The sequence below is a fragment of the Bos indicus x Bos taurus genome, chromosome 12 (assembly GCF_003369695.1).
Source record: "Bos indicus x Bos taurus breed Angus x Brahman F1 hybrid chromosome 12, Bos_hybrid_MaternalHap_v2.0, whole genome shotgun sequence".
NCBI lineage: Eukaryota > Metazoa > Chordata > Mammalia > Artiodactyla > Bovidae > Bos > Bos indicus x Bos taurus.
Genome location: NC_040087.1, coordinates 67,859,854 through 67,875,297, shown reverse-complemented (window position 1 = coordinate 67,875,297; position 15,444 = coordinate 67,859,854). Strand labels below are relative to the sequence as shown.

Here is a 15,444-nt window from a genome sequence, read left to right as displayed (position 1 = left end):
CGTGTCTGACTCTTTGCGACCCAAGAACCGCAGCACACCAGGCCTCCCTGTCCATCACCAACTCCCGGAGTTCACCCAAACCCATGTCCATTGAGTCAGTGATGCCATCTAACCATCTCATCCTCTCTCATCCCCTTCTCCTCCTGCCTTCAATCTTTCCCAGCATCAGAGTTCTCCAATGAGTCAGCTCTTCACATCAGGTGCCCAAAGTATTGGAGTTTCAGCTTCAACATCAGTCCTTCCAATGAACACCAAGGACTGATGTCCTTTAGGATGGACTGGTTGGATCTCCTTGCAGTTCAAGGGATTCTCCAATACTTAGCCCAATGCTTATCAGTTAGTACATACACACTCACCATTTGCTGAGTGAATTATTTAATATACTCGCATGCATTGGGGCACCAGTTATTCTATAACATAAGACAGCCTATCTAAGAAATACCCTCCAGTTCACTCTTTTCATTTTGGTCCTCCATTTTTTTTCAATATTTTGCTTTACTGCTGTTTGTGTATGTGTGTGTGTATAACTTAACAACTTAACAGAGATGTTAGGAAAAGAAAAATCTGACAAAGGAACAACTTTCAATTCACTTGAAGGAAAATATTGACATTCATGAAACCCAACAAAGCTCTTGGTGCCCCTCTATCTTTAACATGCCTCTACCAGCAAAGAAAAGCACAGGGGTTAACAGATTTAGCAGGGAAAGCAGATTGTAGTTCCATTGACAGCTAGGAAATGAAATGACATCCAGTATTTGATGACTGCCCTCAATTAGCCTATGCAAAGCAAGAATTAATTACCAGCATTGAGAAAGCTCACCTCTGACTTTTCTTTCAAGATCTCACTTACACTGAGTGTTCCTCTGGTGTTATAAATGTAAGTCTAGTAGACTTGATAACTTGCTTTTCCCTTAAAATATTTTAATTTGAAGTAGTTTTTATTTAATATGGTAACCCATATTTGATGGCAGACAACTCTTAGCTAACCTAAGAAACATAAATCTATATATAGATGTAGATAAAGATAAATAATATATGTGCTTAGTCCTGACTCTTTGTGACCACAAATAGGTCTGTAGCCTGCCAGGCTCCTCTGTCCAAGGGATTCTCCAGGCAATACTGGAGTGGCTTGCCATGCCCTCCTCCAGGGGATCTTCCCAACCCAGGGATCGAACACAGGTCTCTGCATTGCAGGCAGATTCTTTACTGTCTGAGCCACCAGCGAAACCCATTTAGATTTATAAGAAAAGATATATGAATGAGTATGATTTACGTATATAGAATGCAATGGGCCTTAGCAGTACCATTGCACATATTAGCTTTGGAATTCTCAAGGCAGCAATTAAATGTATTAATGTAAACCTATAAAATAATTTTATTACTATACAGGGAAATAGATTGTAAAAATAATCTCCATATAGGTACAGATCCTATTTTTTGACATACTCCCCTAACAAAAGTTGTATATCTTTTTCCCAAGCTAGTAATGAAATAAAAGCAAATGAATCCCTAAAGCCATTCGCTTAATGAGATAATTTTGTTAAGCAAACAATAAAAACCTCATTGACAACAAAGACATCATGTCAGAACATACAGGAATGCCCAAATAAAAGGCTAGAATGTGATTTGCCTGCTTTCGGGGAGTAATCTGTGCAAATGGAAAGGCTTAGCTTGGTTTATCTAATATTAGTAGAAAGTATCAATCTTAGATAATGTAAGAGTTAAGAAATACAAGCAAGTGTCAGAATGTAAGAAATATAAACACTGGGAAATGGAGAAAATATTTTTCCATTCCAAATAAAGTGGGCTTGGGAGAGGAAAGTGACATTTGTTTGAGCATCTAAATTCCAGCTCACGTGTGGGATCCTTTTCCCCATGGCTGTGCAATGATAACAGCATGTACCAGTTAGAAAGCTAAACTCAAAAGCTACCAACTGGGCGGGGGTCAGAAGAGTAAGGAAATGAAACATGTATCTTTTTTGGAAGACCACTTAACCAGATGTGGGTTTAATTCCTAGCCTTTATTATTATAGGTATCATTATGGATAAAGAAACAAGATAGGGGTTGGTTATATGAGCAAATGTGCTTCATCATAATATTAACATAACTGTCCTATCCATTGGTCATTTTTTGGTGAAGAATGGCCCAAATCCCACTCATCTCCATAGCACTTGACATTTCTGAAAGTCAGCAGTGGAAGGGATGGGTTTAATGGTTTAAGAGGGACACAGTGAGCATGATTAAAAGGTTTTTATGTCATATATACGGCACAAGCATCACAACTGACTTAGTAACAGCCCACCATGTTTGGGGTTTTCCAAACTTGCTCTTAATGGAGCCAAGGGCAGAATTACAAATGTGTGCTGGTCTTAATAATGTACACTGAATATATTGAACATACTTTGAAAGATCAATTAGAGAAATGGACCAATAGATCCAGATATTAATTCTCTGTCCCAATATTCGGGACACTGGGGCTCAAAAGAGATGCTATGCACATTCTCTAAAGAAACTTTAATGAGGTAGTAAAAGAGAGTTGGTTGACCTGTCCTGCTCTCATGTATTTCATCTGTAAGATATGGATGTTTGTAGTGTCTATTTCAGAGTTGGCCTTAAAGTGCTCCAAACCCTGCCTGCACAAAGTGAGGGTCCAATACACAAATGATGACTACTATTAATATTATTAATAAAATAAAATTCAATCCCCTAATTCTTTAAAATAATGCTTTGAGAGATTACTTACATTGTGTTTCCTTTTTTAAATACTTCTCTGTCAAAAGAGGTTTGGTTGTTTCTCCAGGCCAGTGCTCAGTGAAAATGTAGAAAATAAAAGGTTTTAGAGGCAAATGAAACTGGATTGTGTTTTGTAAAGGGGGTTTATTGTTTCTGGCTGCAGCACTTCATTTTAAAAAGCCAATTATTTTCCCACACCAACAGTGAGCAAATAATGAGTCATACTGCAGAATTTTGTGACTTTTCAGAGAATTTTTTTTTGACAGCAATATATCTCTAGTAACTTTAAAATTCTGTTGAAATTGGTTTGTTTAGACAATGTTCGCCAACTTCTGCCTTGGGTGTTAAGAGCAAGCCACTCAGTTTTAGCAAAGCAAGGCTGGGCTGACTGTTCTTGAATACAGCAATGTTGCAGTCTGCCCCAAAGTAAATAGAAACTGGCAATTTGAGAATGTCATCAACCCAGAGCTTTCAAAAGTGTTAAATATTTAACCATAGCTAATAGACTGCAAAGTAATACTTGCTTGGCCAGATACATGTGCTTTGCATTTCTCCCTGATCGCACTTGGCATCATCTTTTTTTTGTAGCCTCACTCAGCATTTCAGAAGCAGAGGAGGCCAGAAGGTAGCAACAACCACCTGGTTCTAGAAAACTGAGGATTTAAGTTGAGGAGAGTGCGTTCGAATTTAGACTTTGGACCTGGGTTCAAATCTCAGACATGAAATCTGAACTCCATGTGACTTTCAGCAGGTAACTCACTTCTGGAGGCTGTAGTTTCTGCACATGTGAAGTCTTGTTAAGTGGTTTGAGAAACGATGTAACACAGTGCCAAGCACAGAGTGAGCCCCAAATTATTGGCAATAGGTATATAATTGTTTACTGTTGTGATTTTGTACTGTGTTTTTTAGTGTTGTTGTGTTGTTTATTGTTGTTGAGTTGTTGTGATATCAAGTATTTCCTTTCTCTGAACATTCACCTTTGTTTCTTCTCTTGGAATGTTCCTCCCTCCGGCTTTCTATGGCTATCCCTTTCTCAACCTTTCCTGTCTTACATTAGATGGCTTCTCCTCCCACAGGGGCTTTTGCTGATCCTAATCTTTCTGGTTAAAGCAGCTGTTCTTTATCTCCCCACCACACTGGCCCCAACCTCACTGCCCACTGTGCCTCGGTTTAGTGTATTACCTGATTGTAACAAACTATATTAAGTATTTAGTTTTTAAACCTGTTGATGAGAGTCCCTTGGACTGCAAGGAGGTCCAACCAGTCCATTCATTCTAAAGGAGATCAGTCCTGGGTGTTCTTTGGAAGGAATGATGCTAAAGCTGAAACTCCAGTACTTTGGCCACCTCATGTGAAGAGTTGACTCATTGAAAAAGACTCTGATGCTGGAAGGGATTGGGGGCAGGAGGAAAAGGGGACGACAGAGGATGAGATGGCTGGATGGCATCACCGACTCAATGGACGTGAGTTTTAGTGAACTCTGGGAGTTGCTGATGGACAGGGAGGCCTGGTGTGCTGCAATTCATGGGGTTGCAAAGAGTCGGACACGACTGAGCAACTGAACTGAACTGAACTGATGGTCCTCTTGCAGTCAAGTGCAAGGTCCTTAAAGGAGGGACATTCTCTTTCTTTTTCACCATGAATTTCCAGAGCCCAAACAGGCCATGATTCACTGGGACTTCTAAATAAATGCTTATTGATGAACCAAGTCTGATTATGAGGAGTGTACCTCTGTAATCACTTTTAAAATTTATGCATTAGGATGTTGCTCAGAGTACAGCATTATTAAAGAGAGTTCCTGAAAAAGTTAATCCATCACTAAGGCATTATACATGACTTTTACTAATTATAGCATTGAGTGTGTCATTAGTGTCTGGGATTCTGGTAAAAGTAATATGCTAAGGAGAGGTTGGAGAAAAGTGTATTATATTAGCATAACTTATCTCCTAATCAAGTTCAAAATATAAGACACTTTGTGATAACTTCCCTAAATGTTCCAGTGCTCTTAGGAATGGCTCCAAGAAGTGGATACAGGGCAAGGTGACCAATAGTCTAGGAGAGTGGGAAGGGGTTAATAGCCCTCCTTTCTTCTTTTTCATGATAACTTGACCTTCAATGAATGTACTAGCACTCTGTTCCCCTGGTCACCTGATATATACTATGTTACTTAGGAATAATATCTACAGGAAAAATGACCCAGATTGACAAATTAAGTCTAGTCTGGGAAGAACTAGAAATAAGTTATAAAAGTCTGGGATAGTCTTCCCAGCTTGGGGTGTCCCTGAATGTCTTGACTTTTCTGTCTCTTCTGCCCCTTGATTTATACAAGGACAGCTGTGCCCAGTGGTCTGTCAGAAACACTGGCTGCTCTGGGCCAGGAGGCATCTAAGCCAAAGTGGCTCTTAGGTCTCCTGGATTTGAACTTACCTCCCTGCCTCTGAGCTGTCTGTCACATGGCAAAAAGAGGTTGGTGCAGCTCTCTGAATGGCCACAGGACCTCCGCCTAAAGAGAATCCTTGAAGCGTCCACACTTTCCATCTTACATTTTTGTAATGAATCTAAGGTCAAGGGCAGTTGTTAGGGATTGAATGTGTATGTCCTCTCAAATTCATATGCTGAAGCCCTAACCCCCAATGTGATGGTATTTGCAGGCAGGACCACTGGGAGGTAATTAGGTTTAGATGAAGTCCCAAAGGTGGGGCCACCATCATGGGATGAGTGACTTTATAGAAGAGGAAGAGAGAGTAGCTCATTATCTCTCTATGTGAAGACACAGTGAGAAGGTGGCCATCTGCAAGTTAGGAAAAGGACACTTGCCAGGAATTGAATCTGTGACCTTGACTTTGGATTTCTAGCCTCCAGAAATGTGAGTGATACATTGCTGTTGGTTAAATCACCCAGTCTTAGTATCTTGTAATGGCAATCAGAGCTGATTAAGGACAGACTTTTAATACTCAGTGCTCAGCAGTCGCTGAGAAGATACCTAGCAGGCAAAGCAGGACAGGGAATGGTTTCAGAAATCACAGATGATTCCTGGTGACCCAGATGGTTAAGAATTTGCTTGCAGTGCAGGAGATATGGGTTTGATCCCTGGGTTAGGAAGATCCCCAGGAGAAAAGAATGGCTACCCTCTCCAGTATTCTTGCCTGGAGAATTCCATGGACAGAAGAGCCTGGCAGGTACAGTCTCTGGAGTTGCAAAGAGTCAGACATGGCTGAGTGACTAACAATTTCATTTTTTCACTTTTACTAATCAAAGGACATAGATTGAGACTGACTAGGATGAGAAAACCATGAAAGAGAAGGCTGCTCCAACTTCTGATTAGCCAAGAAGTTTGGCAGAGAGGTGAGTGCAGGGAATCTCTGTAGACAGACAGCAGTAAGTGAGACACAGGAATATGAATGGCTATTTTGAAACTATTTCTTGCAGTATAGAAGCTAAATAAAGTAGTTGGACTGTATACATAGGCTCAATAAATACACAAGTGAGAGTGACATTTTAATACTCTAAAACTATCTTCATGTCTTATTCTCTACCTCTCTTATTATTTATTAGCTAAATTCTGTGCAAAAGTGCTTTATTTGTAATGATACACAGTGTCCTATCATGGAAGATATTATTATTATTAATTGGCTATGCTGTGTGGCTTGTGGGATCTTGGTTCCCTGATCAGGAATTGAACCTAGGTTCCTGGCAGTGAAAGTACCAAGTCCTAACCACTGGACCATCAGGGAATCCCCTATCACGGAAGATATTAAAGGGAAAATGTCTCACCACGGAAGCAGTGATTCTGATATTTGACATGACTCCTTTTCCTAGCACTCTAGTCATTCCTAAAGACAGCAGATTCTAATAAAAAAAAGGATGGAGGAGGCTGTCAAAAGAACTCCAGCTTCTGGGTGGGATCATACAACCCCTCAGTACGATGCTGTGGTAGGGGGTCTGTGCCCCTCTGCTTCTCAGGAGATGGGTCCCCACCTGAAGAGTGAAGAGCAGGACGTGACTGGCAAAGCCAGGGCAGGACTGACATCCTGAAATTCCATTATTGTTACAGGACTGTCTACCCAAGCTTCTTTCTTCTTGTTTGTCTTCCTTCTGTACATACTGCCTTTATAATATTCCCCAAACACACCTCTCCTTACTCCACTCTGCTCTCAAATGGTGCCTCGCTGCCCACCACCAGATGTACTAGGTCAGGCCTTCCCACTGAAATCCTTCATTTCTATCCGTGCAGATTTCATATTAAGCCAAATACTACACTATACACCAGACAGAATGGAACAAGCAGGAGGTATAGGCTTGTGCTGTTGCAAATTTGAACACATTGAGAAAGCCCAAAACGTAAGCAATACCAGTATCTTTGTAAAGAACAAAAAAAAAAGGACACAGAACTAAGGACTCACCTTACAGTTATAGAGCATTAGTTGACACCATTACTTATTATTATTATTATTATTATTAGTGATATTCCAGCAATAGCTTTGGTACTTAGGTCTCAAAGACCACTGAACAAGGACATGCAATGAAGATAATACCCAAAAGCACACTGTGAGATGTGGTATGAATTCTCTCTCCACAATATCACTTGTGAGTGATCATGCAGAACGGTGGTTTTGGCAACTTGGTTCCACTCTCTCTCCAGAGTCCTAATCTTTTTCAGACTAAACAGGCTGCAAGAAACTCTGAACTTCTATTGTCAGCCCTAATCCAAGTATGATGCCTCACATGCTTAACATTCATCAGGATTGGGAACTTTTACATTTTCCTTATTTGGTAGTTGAATATTTTGATGATTTTTCTTCAGCAACCCATATTCCTATCCTATCAACTAAACACCTCATGTAGTTGACCTTTAAAAGTTATGCATTTTGATAGCTCAGTTGGTAAACAATCTGCCTGCAATGCAGGAGACCCCGGTACAATCACTGGGTTGGGAAGATCTGCTGGAGAAGGGATAGGCTACCCACTCCAGTATTCTTGGGCTTCCCTTGTGACTCAGCTGGTAAAGAATCTGCTTGCCACACAGGAGACTTGGGTTTAATCCCTGGGTTGGGATGATCCCCTGGAGAAGGGAAAGGCTACCTACTCTAATATTCTGGCCTGGAAAATTCCATGGACTGTATAGTCCATGGGGTTGCAAAGAGTCAGACATGACTTTGCAACTTTCACTTTCTCAGTTTTAGTCTAAAGGGTAAAAAAACAAACAAACAAACAATGAACCGCATGCCTAAGTGTGAACCAAGACACCAAACCTGTCATCCTGAGACTCTTCAAAGCCCACAGACTTCTGTCTGGCCTTTAATGAAGCCAAATTGCAGCAGATACTCCCTGTCACTTGTGAGACAATGAGATGATACGGGAGACAACGCCAAAAAGTAGCACTGCCCCGCATCTTCAATTAGCCATGAAGGGAAAATGAGGCAAAGAGTCATGTATAATTTAGAGGCTAGCTCTCTGGTTCTTCCTGCTGTGGGAAGTTTTTCACTGAGGAAGGAAGCGTGATTTAGTGCAATGAACAGACCTGGGGGTCAGTCGTCTTGGGTTGTGTTTCCAGTCAGCTCCCTGACTTACTTTATGACCTTGTAGGCTGCTTCATTTCTATCGAAGAGACGAAAACAACTTGTATTTATAGATTACATGTTTGGTTATCCTGGGCAGGGGCAATGCCAACAGTCCTTTGATATATGTTACTATTATGTTTAGTACAAAAGACCTTGGTGATAAACAAAGATGTTGGTGTTTGAAAATAAAAATGAGTTTCAAAGCCTGGGAGGAAAAGATGACAAAGAGTACTTTAATGAGGTTACAAGGTATCTCCTTTTCTACCTAGAGAGTTGTGCTTTGTTTTGTGTTTTAATTAGTCAGCAAACTGTAAACCATGCTCACGATGAGAGCTGTTTAAGTAAGTGTCAAATAAGACTGTAACCTTATTTGACCAAGAAAGTATGTGGGCATAAAGGATTTATTTTCCAGTAGAAGTGGGTCTTTGTCTACTAAGAACCTTAAGGTGCAGTGCTGAGAAAACTTAAGAAGTTGGAAAGCTGACTTGGGCAAGCAAATTTCAAATAGTGGTTGTTGGATCTCTGAACAGATATCTACGGAAAAAGAAATCATCAGACTCCACAGAAAAACCCAGAAACAAGGCAGATAGAATCCCACTCCTGCTATGAAGAGTGTGGAGAAGCAAGGGCTAGAGGAGGCCAGAGGAGGATGGTGGGCAGAGGAGCCTGGGCAAGGACTCCCCTTCGTAAGGCAGAGGACCTCAGGAGGGACTGAAGGAGGAGCAAATTGCAGTAAGTTGAGACCACTGTTAGGCTCTGACTCAGGCAAGATGGGCTTTTCTGAAGGTTCTCCTTCTGAACCATAGTTTTCCATCTTTCCTTTAAATCCTTATTCAGAAAAGTAACATAAAAAACCTAATCAGGGTCACACCTTGTGAACCCGTTACTTGTACTTGTCCACTCTTGACCTGAGGAAAGGTGGTACCCGCAGTGAGGAAAGGGCAGCCAAGAGTTCCTCATCTGGGAGTCCCTCCCCTGAAGAAAAGCAAGCCCTTAGTGGAGTCTGAGCTTTGCAGTTGGCTGACTGGGTTTCCTCTATGTAGGGCTCAAGATAGCTTACTTCTTAGCCAGCAGAACCATGGAAGAGCCTGTAACCACTGCCTTTAGAGGATTTCTGCTGCCTCTTTCCAGCCTTCACGGATTGGCCTGATGCCAACCTGATGCCAACCAGTCTTCTCAGAAACCTCAGGTCTGTGGGAGGCAGAAGCTCGGCTACACCTGGAAAACCCTTAAGATCATGAAAGAGAAAAGCGAGCACTAGGGTTTGCCAATCTGTGGCTCCGAGCATGCCTTGTTCCTTTATACAGAGTTCCTGAGTACAATAGCAGCTGCTCCCCTGTCCCACCCAACTTCTCTCCACCTTAGAGCTGGTGTTCTGAGGGGTTAGACAGTCCCTCTGAGGATGGATGTTTGGAGACAGCTCGTGAGCAAGCAGCCCTCCAGTCAGAAGCATAGTCAATATTTAGGTTTCAAACCCAAGAGCTGAGAACAGTGTAGATTACAAATCTCTAGAAAATGGCTTTCCCTCACCAATACCTCCACCCCCTCTCCCCCTACTGCCCCCCAAAAGCAGAGAATTCAAACAGCCTCAAGAGGCATAAAAGAGAAAGCAAGAGCCTTAGGATTCAGAGACAAATTTCATCTCCTAGTTAGGTTTCTGGAAAGAAGTAAGAAAATGCCATATTAACTGTCCACAACTTGGCTATAAGTATTCTATGGAGAAGCCACTGAGGAAAAAGAACAGTCGACTATGACCAGCTTGGATGTGAGGGTTCACTTAGGGAACCCTGAAAGCCATGCACGCTACCTGGCTGCAAGGGATCCATGCCAGCAGTTTCAAGGCTGTACCCGGTTTGGTCGGAGGTTCCAACAGTTTCCTCCCACGTGATGAGGGCAGGCGCTTATTGCAGAGGGGCCTAGGAGAGTCCAGGCTCCGTCTCACTGCCTTGAAAAACATACTTGATGAGGAGGAGCGTGAAAAGGTCATCTTGAAGAAAGCAAACTGAGGGGGCTGAGACTCAGCTAAATTTGAGAGAGGAAGTCAGGAGAATACAGCTTGAAACACTCAGGCCCTCATTTGTTTCTGTGATTAGGATTATCCTTCCTGTTGCTCTTACTGTTGTTATTGTTGCTGAGTAGCTAAGTCGTGTCGGACTCCTTCGCCAACCCAATGACTGTGGCCCATCAGACTCCTCTGTCCATGGGATTCTCCAGGCAAAAATACTGGAGTGGGTTGTCATTTCCTTCCTTCCCATCCAGGGATTGAACCCATGTCTTCTGCTCATTATTTACCACTGAGCCACCAGGGAAGCCCTTACCTTCTTGGGAGATGGCCAAAACATTTTACCTCCACAGAAGTGATCACACAAGCATGAATCGACGTGCCTAAGCAATATCCAGGTTGAATACCTTCTGCCCAAGGCCTGAGACAGCCACGGCCTTCAGCACCATCACCAAAGTGCTCTCCTCCTGGCCCCTCTTCATCTCAAACATCTGCTCTTACTTTTTGAAGAATGTCTTCAGGATCTTCTAAGGTCAAGTTGTGGAAAAAGGGGGGCGGGTAAATTGAAATAGCACCATCTTAACCTGGTTGCCTTCTCAAACAGGTGGCTGATCAATCAAGAAACTAGGGCTAATTTTCAAAGACAGCACTGTGCAAACACACAACAGAAAGCATGTCTCCAGGAGGACCCCAGGACCAAAAATCTTCAGTCTACGGAACTCAGAGAATAGAAACATCACCACTAGCGTGCTGGACAAAGCAAAAAGCCCATCCATAAGGAGAACCTGGCCTCCGGTAACACCAGTAGCTTGTATGAACTGATTTGAGACTAGCCAATCAGCTTCCAACTTTGATTTTCCCCTTAACTCCTTAAATTTCACCTGAAACCCTGGATAGAGGAAACTGATTTGAACCTTGTCTCTGGTCTCCTTTCTGGTGGACCTAAGAGTAAAGCTGTTTGCTTTCTCAAAAGCCATCACTGCAGTCCTGGCTTCTATGTGTGTCTTGCTGGGTAGCATCTCTGCTGCTGCTGCTAAGTCACTTCAGTCGTGTCTGACTCTGTGCAACCCCATAGACAGCAGCCCACCAGGCTCCCTCGTCCCTGGGATTCTCCAGGCAAGAACACTGGAGTGGGTTCCCATTTCCTTCTCCAATGCATGAAAGTGAAAAGTGAAAGTGAAGTTGCTCAATCATGTCCGACTCTTAGCCACCCTATGGACTGCAGCCTACCAGGCTCCTCTGTCCATGGGATTTTCCAGGCAAGAGCACTGGAGTGGGGTGCCATTGCCTTCTCCACCTCTAAGCCTCTACAAAACTGCTGAACTGGCCCATTTCTCCAGGAGCAGACCCTCGGAATGCAGAGAGAACAAATTCCCTTAGCACACTAGCAAATGGGTTGGAGGATATGGTATTTAATGTCTCAGCTCAAAGAAATAATGGCATGTAACAGACCAGTTGCCAGCTTAGTAGCCCAGTGAAAAATCTCCTTTACTAAAGATTAGTATCTCAAGAAGCCAAGAAGGAAATACCTGTGGGCGTACAGAAAGTGAATTAATGCTAATATTTATTGACCACTTAGTATTAGGCACTATATTAAGTGCTTTACCTATTTTATTTCATGTAATTCTAAAGTTAATGTTCCAAGATGGCTGCTGTTATTTGTCTTTACCCATGGCATAATTGAAGCATATCTGAATAATCAAAAAGGCAAGTAATATATCTATTTATTTTATATCCATACAGATGCAGTTTTTTAAAAAAAAATATTTATATATTTTAATTGGAGGATAAATACTTTATAATATTGTGATGGCCTCTCCATACATCAGCATGAATCAGCCATAGGCATACATGTGACCCCTCCCTCTTCCCTCCCCATCCCATCCCTCCAGGTTGTCACAGAGCAACAGCTTTGGGTTCCCTTCATCATACATCAAACTCCCACTGACTGCCTATTTTAATATATATATTTCAATGCATTCAATGCAATCCTTATCAAACTACCAACAGTATTTTTTACAGAAATAGAATAAATAATTTCACAATTTGTATGGAAACACGGAAGATCCCAAATAGTCAAAGCAATCTTGAGAGAAAAGAATGGAAATGGAGGAATCAACCTTCCTGACTTTAGACTATATTACAAAACTACAGTCATCAAGACTGTATGGTACTGGCACAAAAACAAAATATAGACCAGTGGAACAAGATAGAAAACCTGGGGATAAATCCAGGCACCCAAGTGTAGGGTGTTTAAAGAACAATTAGGATTCAAAGACAGAAAGTAGATGGACTTTGTTTTGGTTCTGGTCTTTGCCAATAAATAAGGTGACCAACTGTTCCAGTTTGCAAAGGTCTGTCTTGGATTTAGTATACAGTGTGGGATATTCCTCAGAATGATCAACCATTCCCTACTGCCAAAACTAAGTTGTTTTCAGCTACTTGTCTAGTATATTCAAAAATCTAAGCTCCTGAAAGTCTAGGATAGAGGCTAAGCATTTTTGGTTGTACTACGTTTCCCATGTCATGCTAATGGTGGAAAAAAGTGACTTAATTTCCATCTGGTGGAGGTGCCAAACCACACCTAACATAACTATAGCATGAAAGCAAGGGCAATGCTGCCTAGGGTCCCTTTTGGGGTCCTTCAAGATAGTTTCCCCCCACCACCCCCTGCCACAATGCTCACTGAGCTCAGAAAAGATCCAAGTTAATTTCTGGAGAGCACAAAGTCTTTCTAATGCCAGATCATTAGAAATAGAAAATAAAGGTAATTTGCAACATTTCTTTGCTGCAGCTCGAGATTGCTGACAATGTCCAGTCTGTGTTCAGAGAACAGACAATAAGTGATGTAAAGAAACCTTCATGAGCACTGCCTTTTTGGATTCCTTTAACTCATGACAGAAGCTAGGGAATGAATGTGAGAATGTATGTGAGTATGTGTGTTTATGTTGATAATGTCCTGGTTGCTAATGTCTTAAATTAAGAAAAATCAATATATTTTGGTTTCCTGAATTTCACCTGGTTTCCTATTTAAAAATTGTCTGTGTTAAGCCTAGACAGGGCTTCCCTGGGGAGCTCAGCTCTAAAGAATCTGCCTGCAATGTAAGAGACCAGGGTTCAATCCCTGGGTTGGGAAGATTTGCTGGACAAAAAAATGGCAACCCACTCCAGTACTCTTGCCTGGGAAATTCCATGGACAGAGGATCCTGGTGGACTAGAGTCCACAGAGTCCACAAAGAGTCAGACATGACTGAAGTGACTTAGCACAAGCCTGAACAAAGTCAGTGTAGAGACCAAGACAATGATTCTAGCCTGGAAAAAAAAAAAAAAAGCAAGTGCAGAATACAAGAGAAAAATGTTAATTAACAGACTGCTAGTGACTATATAACATCCAGCTGAAGACTAGCAGGGGGGTACTCTTTCTGCCTCCTGATACCTATGTCAGAAGGTTTCTCTATCTCCTTTATACTTTAATAAAACTTTGTTACATACACACACACAAAATATATGGAAGGGGTGAGGTTGGAGAAATTGGTGGGCAAGCGGATATCAAGTGAAGGTGACTGAGAGGAAAAAACAGCTGGTAGGCAAGGGACCAAGAAGCAGCAGGGAGGTGGAGGGGTCCTACCTGACTCTGAACATCTCTCCTCCCAGAAACCTTTGTGACATTCTGGGGTCCCTAATCTGCCATGTGCAGCAGTCACTACAGTTTGTGTTTCTCTACAACCTGGATTATTTTACCAGCTATTTAACAAGACTAAACAAATGGTGTTAACCTCAGAAAGCACAGTACGTTCTGTTTACAGACGTGTACATTCCTTCCTACTATTAAACTCTGATAACCTTTGGCCAGAAATATATACTACTCTGCTCTGTCTTCTCTGAGAAGAAATTTTCTTTCTGTTCTCACATGATCACTGAAGAAACAAAGATTACCATATTTAGTGGAAGACAAAAGGGCATGCTGTTAGAAAAATATTGACTTAGAAAACCTTATCCCTGAGAAAAAGATTGTTAATGAGATGAGCCAATGAAAAATTCCCAGCGAGATTTATAGAACTTAGAAACATTTTTTTTTTTTTTGCCGATGTTCACATGTCACTTTAAGTTGACCCAGAGCATTAAATCCAGGCTAATTTTAGCTAGTTACTATATTTTTAGAATTAAGGGCTTAAATACCACTATTGTAGTGAAAAAAGTAAGGTATGAAGCTGCCTGGTTGGAATCTGGTAAGAGCATCCTGTTTTGAAAGAAATTTCCCATAACCACTCCTTTTATTGAATCACTCTTTCAGCATGTCCCTTCCTCTGTTTTGCCTCATTACCATTTTTGCAACACATGTCCTGTTCCCTAGAGTTAAAGTGCACTGAGGAGAGAGGAGGTATCTGATTCATTCATTCATTCATTCCATCAGCAACATTTACTTAGTAGCTGGTATGTGTCAGGCTTAATTCTAGCGCCTGGAATACAATGGTGAATGAAAACACAGTCAGTGAATCAGGTGCATAGGCTTGGGGATGGAGGATTGGTAAATGAACAAGAAATCATGATGCCACCTCTACATGCTAAGGAATGGATAAACTTAATGGCTCTAAGGACCTAATCTTAAATGGTTAAGGAAGGATTCACAGGGAAAATGACACTTAAGCAGAGTCAATTGTTTTGCAGGTTAGTAATAGTAATCCAAACCCTAGGGGTGGGAAGACCAGTGCTGGCCATGGACAGGGCACATGTCAAGTAACAGTCTTGCAGTCAAGGCACTGGTGGGTCCTGAGGTCATGGTCTCCACCGAGCACTCAGCTTTGTGCAGTGGACAAGGCATTCACTCAACACCATGAGATGAATTAAAGTAACAAAAACTGGACTTCCCTGGTGGGTCAGTGGTAAAGAATCCCCTTGCCAAAGCAGGAGACATGAGTTTGATCCCTGGTCCGGGGGGGATCCCACATGCCACAAAGCAACCAAACCTGTGGGCCCCTACTATTGAGCCTGTGCTCTACAGCCCAGGAGCCGCAACTACTGAGTCCCTGTTCCCTAGAGCCCGCGCTCTGCAACAGGAGAAACCACCGAAATGAGAAGCCCACACACAGCAACTAGAGACTAGCTCCCACTCACCGCAACTTGAGAAAGGCCTGAGCAGTGACAAA

The 15,444-nt window shown here is 42.0% G+C and overlaps 1 protein-coding gene and 1 non-coding gene across 3 annotated transcripts in view; both read right to left on the bottom strand.

Annotated features, from left to right (window-relative positions):
- The window catches only part of GPC6 (glypican 6), a 1,232,535-nt gene that overhangs the window by 677,505 nt on the left and 539,586 nt on the right, over positions 1 to 15,444 (bottom strand). The gene's annotated exons all lie outside the window — the stretch shown is intronic.
- TRNAE-UUC lies at positions 6,396 to 6,468 on the bottom strand. Its single transcript has one exon. It is a non-coding gene; the product is annotated as a tRNA-Glu (tRNA).